Here is a 15319-nt window from a genome sequence, read left to right as displayed (position 1 = left end):
AGAGGGAAAGTTGTAAATGCCGGCTTTTTGCAGCGTATTTTATGAAATTGTGTCTATTTGTTTGTGTAGAAGAGAGATAGTTTTGGTTTGGTGTTTTCCTCGAAGTTGCATGAGAAGCACCAACTTTGGTTTATAGGTAAGGTGAGTAAGTATATTTTTTTCCATATTAAGACTTGAATACCATCATATTTAAATAATGTAAATTATATAATAACAAAGGGTTATTGCCGTTTTAAAATTCGTATATCAGGATCAATTAATTTATTTTTAGCTATTTTAATTAATTGAAAACAATAATCTAAATAGGTTAGTTGATGATGATAATAATTTTTATTTTTAGGTTAATTAAAAATTAAATCTTGTCATCTCATTCTGTAAACATGTTCATTTTGTACAATTTTATTTTTAAATGATATAAAATAAAAATATTGTTTTTAGTTGATTAAAATAAATAAGTGTGAGTTAATTAATTCTGACGCACAAATTTAAAATTGAGATGATTCTTTGCTCATTAATACTTTAGCTACCTATTTTTCGCATACATCTAATGATATAATAATGTGAAGGGGGATTGAATTTGAATTTATTATAAATTTGATTGGGTGGTACTTTTAGTTCTGGCTAGTTTTGGATTATACGAATCAAGCATTTTTAAAATTTAATTTGACGAAAAATGTGCCAACGACCAATAGTGTGTACATCGAACTACATTTTAGTCATTTATTTAGTATGTTTAATTTCGTTAATTTTGTTATGAATTTCTTTTCAGTTTTATCTCATTTTTCAAATTTAGAAATTGTCTCATTTTCAAATCAAATATTATCTTTGATTGATTAAAATAAATATATGTGAGTTAATTAATTCTGACGCACAAATTTAAAAACAGAGATGATTCTTTGCTCAATAATACTTTAGCTACCTATTTTTTGCATACATCTAAATGATATATTATAATGTGATTCGGGTTTGAATGAAAATTTATAATAAATTTAATTGGGTGATACTTTTAATTCTGGCTAGTTTTGGATTATACATATTATGCATTTTTAAACTTAATTTGATGAAAAGTGTGCCAACGACAAATAGTGTGGACTCCGAAACTATATTTTAGTCATATTTAGTATGTTTAATTTCGTTAATTTTGTTTGGAATTTCTTTTCAATTTTATCTTAAAAGCTATTAATTTCAAATTTATAATTTTTAGAATTAATAAATTTTTAAATGTCTAATTATATAATATTTATTAATCAATAAATTATTATATGGTAGCATTTTGATTATCAATATGTTAATATGCTTACTACAGTTGTTGCCGTGTTATAATATTATTAGCTCTATCTACGAATAATTAATTAGATCACTACTAGAAAACAGAGAATTACCGACATAATTTTTTTGATTTAACGACGGATTTTAACTTTTTACCAACAGAAAATTTAATTTACCGACGGATTTCAGCCTTTAGCGACAGAAAAATCTGTTGCTAAATTGCAGTTTTCTAGTAGTGGATAAAGTCAATATAAGAATTCTCTTTAATACTTAATTTTCAACATTTGAATGTCGGTTATATATGCTACAACCCAAAATAATTAATTGGATTTTAGAATTTTGTCTCTTAGTCATATAAGGAAGTGATGAGTTGATATAAATATGGTGGTGGGTCAAGAAGCGATCATGTCAACAACATCTAATTATATTTTGATTATATAGTTTGAGGAGGTTGTATAAATTAATTATATATCCACAGATCTATGATGCTTTTTGCTAACAATCATTTATTAATAATTAATTAATATTATATAGTTTTTTTTTAATTATCAACATTATATAGTTATGGATCAAATTATGTTATTTTGTGTAGGAAATTGCTATCGGCTTTCATTATGAAATCGAGGACCCTGTCCATCCATATATCTTGGCATTTTTTATTAAGTAAGAAGCTTTCTTGAAATTGATGAGTTAGAACACTATTTAATTATAAGTAAATTACTATAAACTCCTCTCTCTATATATTACAATTTGTAATTTTTATAATTTATATTTAAAAATTAAACGATTTGATATCTCATTTTCAATTATGTTAACAATCAGAAATTTCTATTAATTAACTTATGTTAACAAATTGATATTCACTTTTAAACATTTTTATATTTCACTTTCAATTTTATTAACAATCGATTATCTTACTTTCAAATAATTTGGCAATCCACTTTCAATTGTGTTAACAATTTCGTACAAAAATTTAAAAAAGTCGTAATAGTTTTCATAATTAGATTCAAATTGTTTAATTTTTAAGTATTTTTTAAGCACATAAAAAGCAGTATTTTTTTCTTCTCATTTTACAAGTCACCCTTCATCCACGAAAATTAAAAAAATTATTAATCATTATATTATATTGGGATACTATTATAAAAATTCATCAAATTTATATGTTTTCTCATTTTAATCATGCCATTTAAAGATCATCATTTTCATATACCAATTATCAATTTTTTTCAAATTCAAACATCGTTCAAAAATTCGGCGAACATTGCTGACGCGTCACTATTTGATTTTTTATGCCATGTCACGGGTAATTGATTCTAGCCATCACTGAACTTTTCAGTTTTTTCATTTCAGTCATTAAACTATTTTTTTTATCATTAAACTTTTATTTTTTTCATTTTAGTATTTCCAGCCAAAATTGCTTAGCTGGAAACCGGAAATTGAAATGTGGCAACCGGATTTCGCTAGTTTTACTTTGAAAATTTATCACATATACATAATTTCACTTTGAAAATGAGTTTCTGGGTCAATATGACAAATTTTCAGGTAAAAACAAAATTAATTATGGCTACCATCTAAGCATTTTTGACCGTAAAATACCAAAATAAAAAAATATGAAAGTTCAATTATCAAAAAGGAAAAAAACAATTTAGTGACTGAAATGAAAAACTCAAAAATTTAATGATCTTCATAATTAATTACCCGCCATGTTGTCAACTCAGCAATTTTCACCGGATTTTTGAATGGTGTATGGATTTTAGAAAATTTGATAGTTAGTGAATTTTTGATGACATTAATCCTATTATATTTATATCGCATCCTTATCAATATGAGGGAAATTTTCCGTAAAAATTAATATAAAATCATCTTAAATATAGAAATAAAACTTTTGAAATAGAACATCTTAAAATGAAAAGTAAAACTTCTAATATGGGAGAAAATTATTACAATTTGTGGAAAAAAAATAATATACAAAATAAAATAATATTTTATGGATTTAAATTGTTCATTTTCCCACCAAAAAGAAAAAACAATTTTCTGATTAGTTTCTTTCCAGCTTCCTTGAAATTGACCTAGCTAGCTACAAAGAAAGAAAACGATAAATTATGGCATGAAAGTAATAAACTATATAATTTGTACATCAACATGAATATATGAGTAAGTACTCTTAATTCTGAAATTCAAAGGTATCAATGTAATAATAATGCCAAAATATGGAAGAAAAAAAACATGGGACATCAATGGTCCGAAGGAGCCATAGTATGATACTATTAGAGTTCCAAAAATAACATTATTTGTTTCTAGAAATAACTTATTTTCAGATCTCTAAACTATACCTGCATTTTCTATCTGAACTTTAAACTATTTTTTGTTTTTATTTGGTTTTTAAATCAAAAACACATTTTAAATCCTTGAATGATAGATGCGATGTTATTTTATTATCTTTAAAAATATAAATTAATATTCTAAATGGCGTCGTTTTTATAAGTTAGAGACCGGAAATTTTATTTTTTTTTGTTAAGTTGGAAGGGCTGGAAATTGATTCTTTTTTTCCTTGTTTCTATGCTTAAGTTTTGGATAAAACATAAAAGCTGTTGATTCAAAAGTTGGTGTCAGTCTGAGGATTAAAATCCAAAAAGCCGGTTGTTTCTATGAAGATGGCTTTTAGTTTGTAGTTTTTAAGCCATTCTCGTACCAGAATCTTTAACTGGCCTCAGCTCCAATTACATAGTCCAACTGCCTATTCAATTCATTTTGACTCTTTCTTTTATGGATATCACAAAATAACAACAATAATGCTCTCATTTTTGTCTACTTCTTTTTTATTGAGTAAATGATCAATCAAGTATCTCAATTTATATCTCAGGCTCAAATAATTCAATTTAACTGTTTTAGTCAATTAAAAATAATAATTTTTTGTCAATTAAAAATTGAATTGTACGCTATGAATAAATTTATTTATTAAAAACTCAAATTTATCCTTAGTTGACCTAAAAATAAAAAATAATATTTTAATCGTCTAAAGATAAAAAATATAGTCCTTAATTAATCTAGCTGAAAGTGAGTTATTTAATTCAGAGTCAAAAGTTTAGTTTGGCTCGATTTATTTACAGTTCCGGTATAATCTAGATTTGTTGGCTAGGGTCATATTGAGCCCGCCGAGCGTTTTAAATTTTTTATACAAGTCCAAACGTCGGAGCCCTTCTCGAGTTTTATATTTCCTATCTAAATCCGGCTTTAACACTATATTTTTGCAAATTTGGGTCGGATTTGAACAGGCTTAATGTGGAAATTCTATAAAAATAAAAAATCGAATTCTCTCATAAAATAACAGTTCGGATTCAGACTTAGATTGAGCTAAGGATAAAAAAAATCATGGGCTTTTTACACAAACAACTTACATTGGCTAATTATTTACTTTTATACATGTCATACTTTCCACTTACTAAACTAATACACACGGAGCTAATTATAACTTTTATACAGATTTTATATATTCAACCCTAATAGCACAATCATCATAATTTCATTTATTTTCTCTTTTCTCATCATTCAATTCTCTCTTCCTCTCAGCTCATATTTCTCTCTCTTCCTCTCAGCTCATCTTCCTCTCTCTTTTTTACCGTTCTATATTTTTCTGTTTCGCCGTCTTCCGATGTGCCGTCCTCTGTTCCTCTGCTCCTTCATAATCGTTCTCATCATCGTCTCTGTCGTCATCTTTTCCAATGCCATCATCTTTTCTACTCGTCGTCGTCATCTATTTGATTTCAGATCTATAATTTATTCATTGTTCTTCTTCTTTTTTCTTTTTTCTTTTTTTTTCAGATCTACAATTTTTTTACTGTTTTTTCACCATTAAACATGTATAGACATTATTTTTTAAGAATATAATGCTAATTTCATGTTATGTAATATAAATTTATGGTTGTATGGAATAATTTTTTGTCTGTATTTTTTTGTGCTTGATTGTATTTTTGTGTTTTTTTATTCTGAAACTCTATTTATTGATGATGGTTGATTGCTGAAATATTATAATAGTAATAGTGTTGTTTATTTTATGTTGATTTTGTGTTGATAATCAATTGGTATTTTCTTGATTTTAACATTGGAAAATTTTATTCTAAAAAAACATTGGCAAATTAGATAATTTTGTCCGTGAAATAAACTAAAAAAACAAAATTTAATTGAGATTAAATAATAATATGTTAGCATTATCATGTTGACATGTTGATTTTTTGTTGATATTTTATTGATTGTCACAGTTTTTCAAAGATATATATTTTATTTTATTTTTTATGTTGATTCGTTGTTAATTTATTGTTGACATTATGTTGATAAGTATTTTAATCCTTTTTCATTTTTAATTTTATGTTGACATGTCATTGACTTAATGTTGATAACATGTTAATTTTTCAATTATTGAAAGAAAAATAAAGTTAGTCTTAATTTGTTGTGTTGATGAGCTGTTGACATGCTTTTGATAATATGTTGATTTTTTTTATTTAAATCAATCAATGTTCTCATTTTACAAACATCTTGACTAAATTAGCATTAAGTGTTGATATCATGTTGACATTATGTTGATAACTTGTTAATATGGTATTAATAATTCTGCTAAAAACAATAAAAGTACAAAAAATTCAAAATAAATGTATGAGATAAAGAAATTATCAGAGTAAATACTCAAAATAATATGAAAAAACAACAACAATAATTCAAATAAAAAATTAAAATCATCCTTATAAAAACAGAAAAATATTACTCATACAACCAACACAATAATTCGTAAATTAAAAAAACTTATTTAAAAACATTTTTACTGCTCAATTCTCTTTACAAGTGCACAGTTCCTTCAACATCACTTGTATAATTGTTTGCCGTCTTCCATCCCTCATATTTAACCAAACTTTGACAAAACCGGTTCCATTTCACAAAATCATAAAGATGAAATACCTTAATAAAGGCATCATCCAAAACCTTTTCATGTTCACTGAAAGGTTTCTTCTTCGAAAAATTAGAAGTTGACCTAGTCTTAAGTGACCGTTATAATCAACATCATGTCAACAAGTGAAAAGATAAAGATTAATAAGTCTTTCAAAAACATAACAAAATACATACAATAACAGACCATAAAACAATCACTACAAGATAGACAAAACTAACTATGCATAATAAAATCAAATGAACAATACTTTCATCGATTTCTTGACTGAGGATTCTTCATGTTCAAAAAACTCAACATAAACTTTTCTCTTCGCACCAGCGCCTATCTTCCTTCGTTGTTTCGAATGAAACATACTTGCAAATTTTTTTCCAATATACAATATTTTTATTTTAGCCTTTTCAGCAATAATTCAGCCGTCTTTGAATGCTTGAAAAGTCGTGCAACTGTCTTCACTACATGAGCTACAACAAACTTTTGTAAATCATGATTTCAATAAACAAATTAACAGTCAATAGAATCAAACAAGATAATTTCAAAATAAATTAAATAAAAAATTAAACAAATTATCAAAAATTAAAAAAGCAGTTACATTAAAATACCTAATAAATTAAAAATCAATCAAATTAACAAAAAGAATTAAAAACCAAAACTGAAATAAAAAAAACAAAGCTAAACCTAAATCATGATTTCAATCAACAAACAACAATCAATGAGACTAAATAAACTAATTTCAAGATAAATTAAGTAAAAAATCAAAATATTACATAAAAATCAACAACAAAAACCTAGAAATTAGAATGACCTAAATCAAATAAATAAGAACAACAAATCGGCAAAATAATAAACAATAACATAATTCAAACAGTACGAATCAAATGCAAGTATCAATAACTCAGCAAAATCTAAAAATAAAATAAAAACGATAACTTACAGGTTTCTAGACACCGAAACAAGAGAGGAATTGTGGAGGAGAAGATCGTGGAAAAATAAGTAGAGAATGGAGACATAATCAACCGCTGATTGTGGAGAAAGAAACGAAGTGGAGAAGAAGAACAACAACAAGAAACATCCAAATTAAGAGAGAAATTGAAAAAACGTATAAAAGATACTCCCTCCGGTTCATAATATTTGTTGCATTTGAGAAATTGTTTTGGTCTATAATATTTGTCATGTTATAATTATATAATACCAAGAGAACATTAATTGTTATTTTTCCATGTTTGCCTCCTATTAATTTATTAAAAAAATACAATAAACAAATAAAAATAGTAATCATAAATGTAAACAAGTTTTAATGTAGGGTTAATTTAGTAAAAATGTTTACAAATAAAGACATATTAATTGCTTTCTTAATTCTTGTGTTAAAGTTAAATGCGACAAATATTATGTATCGGAGGGAGTATATTTCTGAAAAAGGAAGTTGGTTTTATAAAATTTGAAGGTTGTGAATGTAAAGATTTAACTTGTACTGTAAATAAAAATAAATGGACTGCCGAAATCTGATTTTACATAAAACGCCCAAAAATCATTGCTCAAGGGCCGGGCTTGGACGATCCCAAATCCATGGACAGGTATAGTACAGTCCCTGTAAGCAACATAATCCCATTATTGGACTTCAGATTTATACAGGCCAATGCCAAAGTGTCCATCTCACGAGCCCAAATTGCCATTTGTACCAGGACCAACTTCATCATCAATAGTAACGTCACAATCCCTACGCATTTTGTTTTTATTTTAAATATAATATCTTGTATTATTTTACTATAGAAAAAAAATATTATTACTGTTTGTATTTGTGTATACAATTATCTTCATAAAATAAATATTATGAATGTGTTTTTTGAATTATTTAATAAATTGTTTTATGATTTTTAAGAATTGAATAGTTGTACTGTGAATAGTTGTATTATATAAATGCTTAACTATATATATTTTTTTATTATAATATAATTAATTATTTAATTATTTAATTTTAAAATTAGTTTTATTCACAAAAATACCAAACCTATGCATTTTGTGTCAGCTATAGCCAAACCTTATTTAAATATTTCAGCTGCCATGTCAGCCAATTGCTTAGTTGGCGGTGACGTGGACGACACGGTGTCTGAAAAACCGGTTCGATTCAAAAATGGCTAAAAAAGAAATAGAACATATAAGGTTTGGCTAAATCTTGTGATTTTTAAAGATTTGGCTATAATTGACACAAAACGTATAAGTTTGGCAATTTTTTGTGATTAAGCCTTATATAAAAGGTACACAATAACAATCAGATTAAATATTTTTAGAGAATTTGAGAAATTAAACTGTAATTGAATACAAAATTCTAAAAATTACACTTTCAAAATAAAACTATTTAAACCCAAAACTTTTTGAAAGTAGTAGTTTGGCATACTAATCTCTACATTTTATAGGTTTTAACTTTTCTAATTTCATGCATCGTAAAGTTTTATAAATGACTTTTATTTTATTTTAAAAACATAATCTCTATATTTTATATATTTAAAATTTATTAAATAAAAAATATACCCCCTTCGTCTTGAAATAATAGGGCACTTTTCTTCTTTACACAGTTTAAGAAATACAATTAATACTCTATTTTTTTATAATTTTATCTTTTTTTTTATCATTTCCCTATTAAATGTTTTGTTTAATTTATTTTTTTAGACAAATGGCAATAAATGATAAATATTAAATAAAGATAAAATAGAAAAACCAACACTTTAAATTATGATTTACAACAAGAGAAATGCTATATCACGCGAAGTGATATAACACAAAATACACTCCATACATAGTAACTGTATTAATGACTGCATATTTATGGTTTTCTTTTCTTTTTTACTCAATTCAATGTCCATTCTTTCTTTTGTTTTATTGTACAAATACCACTTATTTGACTTTAGTTTTTTTTTTCCTATCAAAATTATAATATGTTTATATTTCAATTTTTTTTATTTATCTCTTCTTTTGTTGTACTTATTTTATGATTTAAAATTTAAATATTTAGATTTTTAAATTCTAAATTCTAAATTTTAAACTTTAAAATTCTAAATTTTAAACTCTAGAAATTAAATTTTAAATTTTAAATTCTAGACATTAAATACTAAATTTTAAACTCTAAATTAAATCATAAATCATTAAATTTTAAATTTTAAACAACAAATTCTAAACACTGAATTATAGATTATAAATTGTAAACTCTAAATTTTGAATCATAAATCACAAATTCTAAAACATAAACTCTAAACTCCAATTAATCCATAGATTGTAAACTCAAAACTCTAAATTCTAAAAATTAAATTTTTATTATAAATAATTATTATGATATACATATTTATATAAAGTGATAAAAAAAGTACTAAATATTTTCAATTTTTATTTTCTTGATTAATATTTTATAAATAGTTAATACTTACAATACATAACGTTAATATAAAAAAAATGATAAAATGAAAATTTTATAAGCTAAAATTATTCAAATGGGTGAACTAAGGTGTGATAAAAAGATAAATATTATATTTACCAAAAAAAGGAATAATGTATAATTTTAATAAAAAAATAAAGTTAAATAAGTGCAGAATAAAACAAAAAAAAAATATTGAATTGCGTTAAAAAGGAAAAAGTATAATTATACTTTCATAAGTGCAGAGAAATAAAAAGAAATTAAAATACAAACATATTACTATAATTTTGATAGGAAAAAACCTAAAGTTAAATAAGTGGCAATTGAAGAATAAAACAAGAAAAAAAGAACATTGAATTGATTGCAAAAGAAGAAAACCATAAAGACTTAAGTGCCAATATACCCCTCCAACTTGTAATTAATGTACAATTAACACATACATTAATTTTGTGGGCAAATCAGTACACGAACTTAGTGGTTATTTGCCCCATTTTGACAGTTTACCCCCTCAATTTGTAAGTTAATTGTCTCCTAAATTGGCAATTTGCCCCCTTAACTTGTAAATAAATTTGCCCAAATGGGCTAATTGCCCATAATTATCAAGTTTGTGTATTGATTTGTCAACAAAGTTAATTTATGTGTTAATTGCCCATTGCTTACAAGTTGAAGGGGCAAATTGTAACTTAAATCAAACCATAAATATACAGTCATTATTACAGTTACCAATGCATGGAGTAGTTCGTGTTTATATCACTTCGTGTGATATAGCATTTCTCTTACAACAAATGTGTATAGAGCCAAAGATTCCCCCCACTGATCAGAGTACGCCGATTACCCCCCGAACCGTACAAGATAGTTACCATCTATCATACGGCTTTCAAACTTCACTTTTTTTTTTCATTCCACTATTTGGGACAAATAAAATGAGGAAAGTTGACTATTGTTTTGAGACGGGAGAGTATATTTTACTATCAAAAGGGAATCTATTGATGGTGAGATAATACAAAAATAGGAGTAAAGAGTCGATCCGATCTATAAATTTATAACCCATGATTAGATAACTCATTCTTGATTATTTATATCAATTAAATATAATACTCTCAATTGTTGCATTGATTAAGATCAATATTTTCTATTTTCAGGTCAATTAATTGGGTCATCCTGGTCCTTGAACTTTTTCATGTTGCCTTTAATTAACGTAAAAATAGAAAATATTGTCATTAATTGGTCGAAATGTCCAAAACTGAGTTATTTGACCTTGAGCATAAATTGAAGTACCAAATTAACCTTTTGCTCTAAATAATAGTAGTAAAGGAGAGAAGTTTAATTTTAAAGTGTTTGATAGAATAGACGTTTCTGAATTGAATTTACAATTATAGAGCAATATCCCACATGATTCCAATTTGAAAATCATCAACAATTTCTCTTAAATTAGAAAATATCGATACGTTTATATGACTTTGAATTTGTTACTTTAAGTGTTATATTACACCACCGTCCATTTCCCCACTATTACATTATTAGTAACTTTGATTTCTTTTAAACCTTAGTAAATCTTTTTAAAATTAACTAGTACATATTTTCTTTATTTTCCCATGTAAGATATGAAATATATATAAAAATGTAGTTGGCTTTCTAGGGTAGTGACTGAATGTTAATTTAGTGTTATTTGGTTTAAGAAAATATATAGGATAAAGATAAGATATCAAAATCATTAAATTATATGTTAGTGCAACTCTCACCAAAAAAATATTAGTGCTTATTAATAGAACTTAAAATAAGAATGATTTTCCGTTGGCCGACGTAGCTAATAATACATAGTTTAATCGTATGCTCATTCAGTTAATAAATAGAATTAAATACACATTATATCACAAATTTTATCGTATTTTATAATTATATAATACGTTAACTATACCACACACGTTGGTGTTACGGAAACAGGAAACAGAAACGACACAAAATAGACACGGAGAAATTGATTTTTTTTAAATGAAAGGTACAAAAAGTGTAAATAATAAAAATATAGGAATATATTTATAATATTAAAAATTATAAAGTATTTGTAATACCCCGTAAACTGTTAAGATACTTTTCAGATTCTAGGACGTGCCACTTGTCAGAAATTAAGAAAGTTGGGATAAGGTGATCGGGAATGAGAATCAAAATAACAAGTATTGTCGGAATAAGTATATTAATTGGATCGCGGAATAATAAATTTTAAGCGAAAATTTATTATTCAGAGTGATTACTAGCGGGACTAAAGGGAAGCCAGAGTAATTAAAATAAAATAAAGTATAAGTCCCGATCTAATGATTTTCACGTTAAGGTCTGTGAAATATTTTTAAGAAATTATGGAAAAAGTTTCATAATTTTTGGACATTGTTTAGTTAAGCATGTCGGTTAATTGAGAAGTTGAGTTAAAGTGCAAATTAGCCACTTTAAGGACTAAAGTGGACTTTTGACCATAAAATTCCGAGGGAAGTTGTGTTTTACTCTATTTTCTTAAGATAAGAAAATAATGTCCATAAAATGATTATCGATAATCATTAAAATGAAATATTGGATGAAAAAGTGCAAGTTAGCTCAAAATGGAAATTTGAGCGTTTTTGGCAAAAATTGCCAAAATAAAATTATTGGAAAATGAAATTATAAGATATGAGATTAATATTATTTATTTGGAAATAAATAATATGGAGTTAGTCGGACCTAAAAGATTTAGTGTTCGACGGACTAAATTGGACGAAAGAAAAGTTATGGATTAAGAAATGAGGAGGTGGCAAATTTATGGGCCAAAATGGATATAAGGCCACAACTTGATGAGTAAGTGATTAAGTGGCATAATTTCCAGCAATATCCATAACTCATTCATTCATTAGCAAAGAATAAGAAGAAAGAAAGAAAAGATGGAGAAGAAGAAAGAAAAGAGAAAAATGGAGAGATCATGCCAAAATCAAGTTTCGGAACTCGTTTCTCGACCAAATTGAACGATTTTGGTGGCTATGGATTCAGGACTCAATCCTCTACTCAAGGTAAGCATCAATTCCAGTTTTTATTTGCTGAATTTTGGACGAAATGGATGAGTAAAGGGCTGTTCATTTTCGGCAATTTCATGAATTCATGGTTGAATATATAATTGATGATTCTTGATGTTTAGAAGCTTTGAATTTGATATTTTGATGATGGAATTATGAGTAATTAAGGTTGATATATTTAAGATAGGTCATGGCCGAAATTTATTGAATATAAGTGATAGATTTGGATGAGAAATTGAAGGCAAGTTTTGGCAATCATGGATGAATTTGGTGTGTTGATTATGTTAATGATTCTTGATAAATTTAAGTCATTAATTATGAGATTTGATGGTTGAATATTGATAAGTTAGGGCTGTTATGTAAGAAGTGTTATGTCTGAAAATTTTGGAAATTTTTAATGATTAAAATTGGACGAGAACTAAGTGATTTCGGCAATATGTCGGGTTTGCGTGTTTGAATGCTTGTTTGGCGGTGATGAAACGTTTTGCGTTTTGTTTCCTAGGTTCGGCAAGGATTCCGGACAGCCATGCCCTGCCCCTAGTAGGCAGAGGTATAAAGGTCATAGGGGCTGAGGGGGTAAGTCCTCAATTGTCGAGAACGAAAGCATTCGTCGTTGGTTAAACTCGACAAGTAACGGATCGAGGTAAGAATGTAGTTCGACGTTTTCGAAATAAGTATTGATTGGACTTTGGTGTGATTAATGTTTAAGGTATTTGGCCCTAGCATAGTACAAAGATTTATGATATAAATGCTAAAGTCTAAGGTTCCGTTAGTCTATAAGTTACGAGATAAAGTTTACGCAAACTAGTAGGACGTTTTGCAGAAAACTCTTATGCAAAACAGCCCTGTTGCAAAGGCCGTATCTCGAGTTATATAACTCCAAATTAAGTTCCGTTTGTTGGTACGGAAACTTAAGGATGTTATCTAAATATGTCTAAGTATAAGTTTTTGATGAATCGGAACCTAAGATGTTCATTTTGGACTGAACATTTTATTGTGCAGTCTGCCCTGCACTTGTAATCAGCTTTAAGGAAATAACTTTGGAGCTAATTTCCGACACCTTCGGGTGCTAATCTCAGTCCGAGACCTAAACAAATGTTTTAGGAGACATTCTAAACTTTAAGAATGTTAAGTTTGTTTAGAGGTCGGACTGTTTTAAATGAGCGATTTCGATAGCCGAAGTTGGCTAGAAATTATGTTTTGGATATTTAGCATATAGTTAGAATGTTAATAATTTAGGTTATTATCGAATTTTTGTAGACTTGCCGAGGAAACTACTAACAGGACACGGAACGTGACGAACGATATTGCTTTGTTTGTTCTAGAAGATTTTGGATAGCAAGTGGTGAGTTTACAGTCTACTTTTGCGTGTTATTAATAAAAGTTATTCATTTTGTTTATTATTATTATAAATGCATCGCATGAAACGTTATTATTTATAATGATTATTATTTTTATTAAATGTTTATTCTTTATGAAATAAAACTAGTATAGTGATCCGAGGAAACGAGCTACCTATTGGGCGTCAATAGGCTGTGTGATCACCAGTGTCCGGTCAGTCATAGAATTAGTATAGATAGATGCATGTATTTAAAAATGTTTGATATGATCTCGTTAAATGATGACTATGTTTGGGAGTAAGGAGGATTATGTTTTTGGTAGATACGTGAGTAACTCGGTTGAACTATCTCGGGACCCGTATCTAGTGAGTAACTCGGTTGAACTATCTCGGGACTCACACCTTGGGATTAAGCAGTGACATGATGTAACTCGGTTGAACTATCTCGGGACTATGTCACGTGGTAACGAGTAACTCGGTTGAACTATCTCGGGACCGTACCACTTGGATTGAAATGATTTGATATAATATTGATGGATACAATATGAGTAGGATACGGATAGGAAATAGTAAGAGTTTAAGATTAAGGTTTCAATCGGATCTAATACTTGATATATACTATGTTCATATATATATTTGTTATGTTTTAAATGCGATGTTATTTTACACAACACCATTAGTAAACGTAAACTCACTCAGTATTTCCCAAAATACTGACCCCCTCACAGTGTTTCATTTCAGGGTCATAGTAAAGGATGTGACGAACTTCTATGTCCTTGTTCCAGAAGTTCGGAGTTTGTACAGAATCAATAGTGCTGCAGTAGTTGAGTATTAGTAAGTTGTAACGGTGTGTCAAACGGTTTTGATTGTAAAACGTATACTCTGATATTTGTAAAAGGTTTTGAAACTGCGCTTTTAAACCGTTTGTTAAAGGTGGAACGGGCTGTGCTAGATGTGAGACATCGCAATATAAGACCCAGGTTCCTATGTAATGTTTTCAGGTTTTGAAACAGACGTTTGTATACGTCAAGAATGGAAAGGTTTTCATGAAAATGATTTTGTATATGATTATGATTTTTTTTTATCAATTTATTCACGAAAAATTTATACTCATTTTAGGCTTGCTACGGGTTTTGGAAACAAAAATTCCCATTCCCTAGCGCCGGTCGCGACTTGAGATTTCGGGTCGTGACAAAGGTGGTATCAGAGCAGTTGGTCCAGTTACCACTACTAATATGGTTTGAGGCAGGTTGATACTACTGCCAGTCTGTGATTAATGTCTGTCTGACCCTAGGTACTCTGTCATTAAGTGACCTAGGAACTACTGCAGC

The 15319-nt window shown here is 27.6% G+C and overlaps 1 long non-coding RNA gene across 1 annotated transcript; it reads left to right on the top strand.

Moving 5' to 3' along the window:
- Positions 1-12398: 12398 nt before the first annotated feature.
- On the top strand, positions 12399-15076 carry LOC126674477 (uncharacterized). Its single transcript, XR_007639541.2, has 3 exons — positions 12399-12646; positions 13152-13994; positions 14717-15076. It is a non-coding gene; the product is annotated as an uncharacterized LOC126674477 (long non-coding RNA).
- The last annotated feature ends 243 nt before the right edge of the window (positions 15077-15319 follow it).

The sequence above is a fragment of the Mercurialis annua genome, linkage group LG1-X, assembly GCF_937616625.2.
Source record: "Mercurialis annua linkage group LG1-X, ddMerAnnu1.2, whole genome shotgun sequence".
NCBI classification, from domain to species: domain Eukaryota; kingdom Viridiplantae; phylum Streptophyta; class Magnoliopsida; order Malpighiales; family Euphorbiaceae; genus Mercurialis; species Mercurialis annua.
Note: the sequence above shows the minus strand (reverse complement) of the source record. Positions and strands in the feature narration are given on the sequence as shown.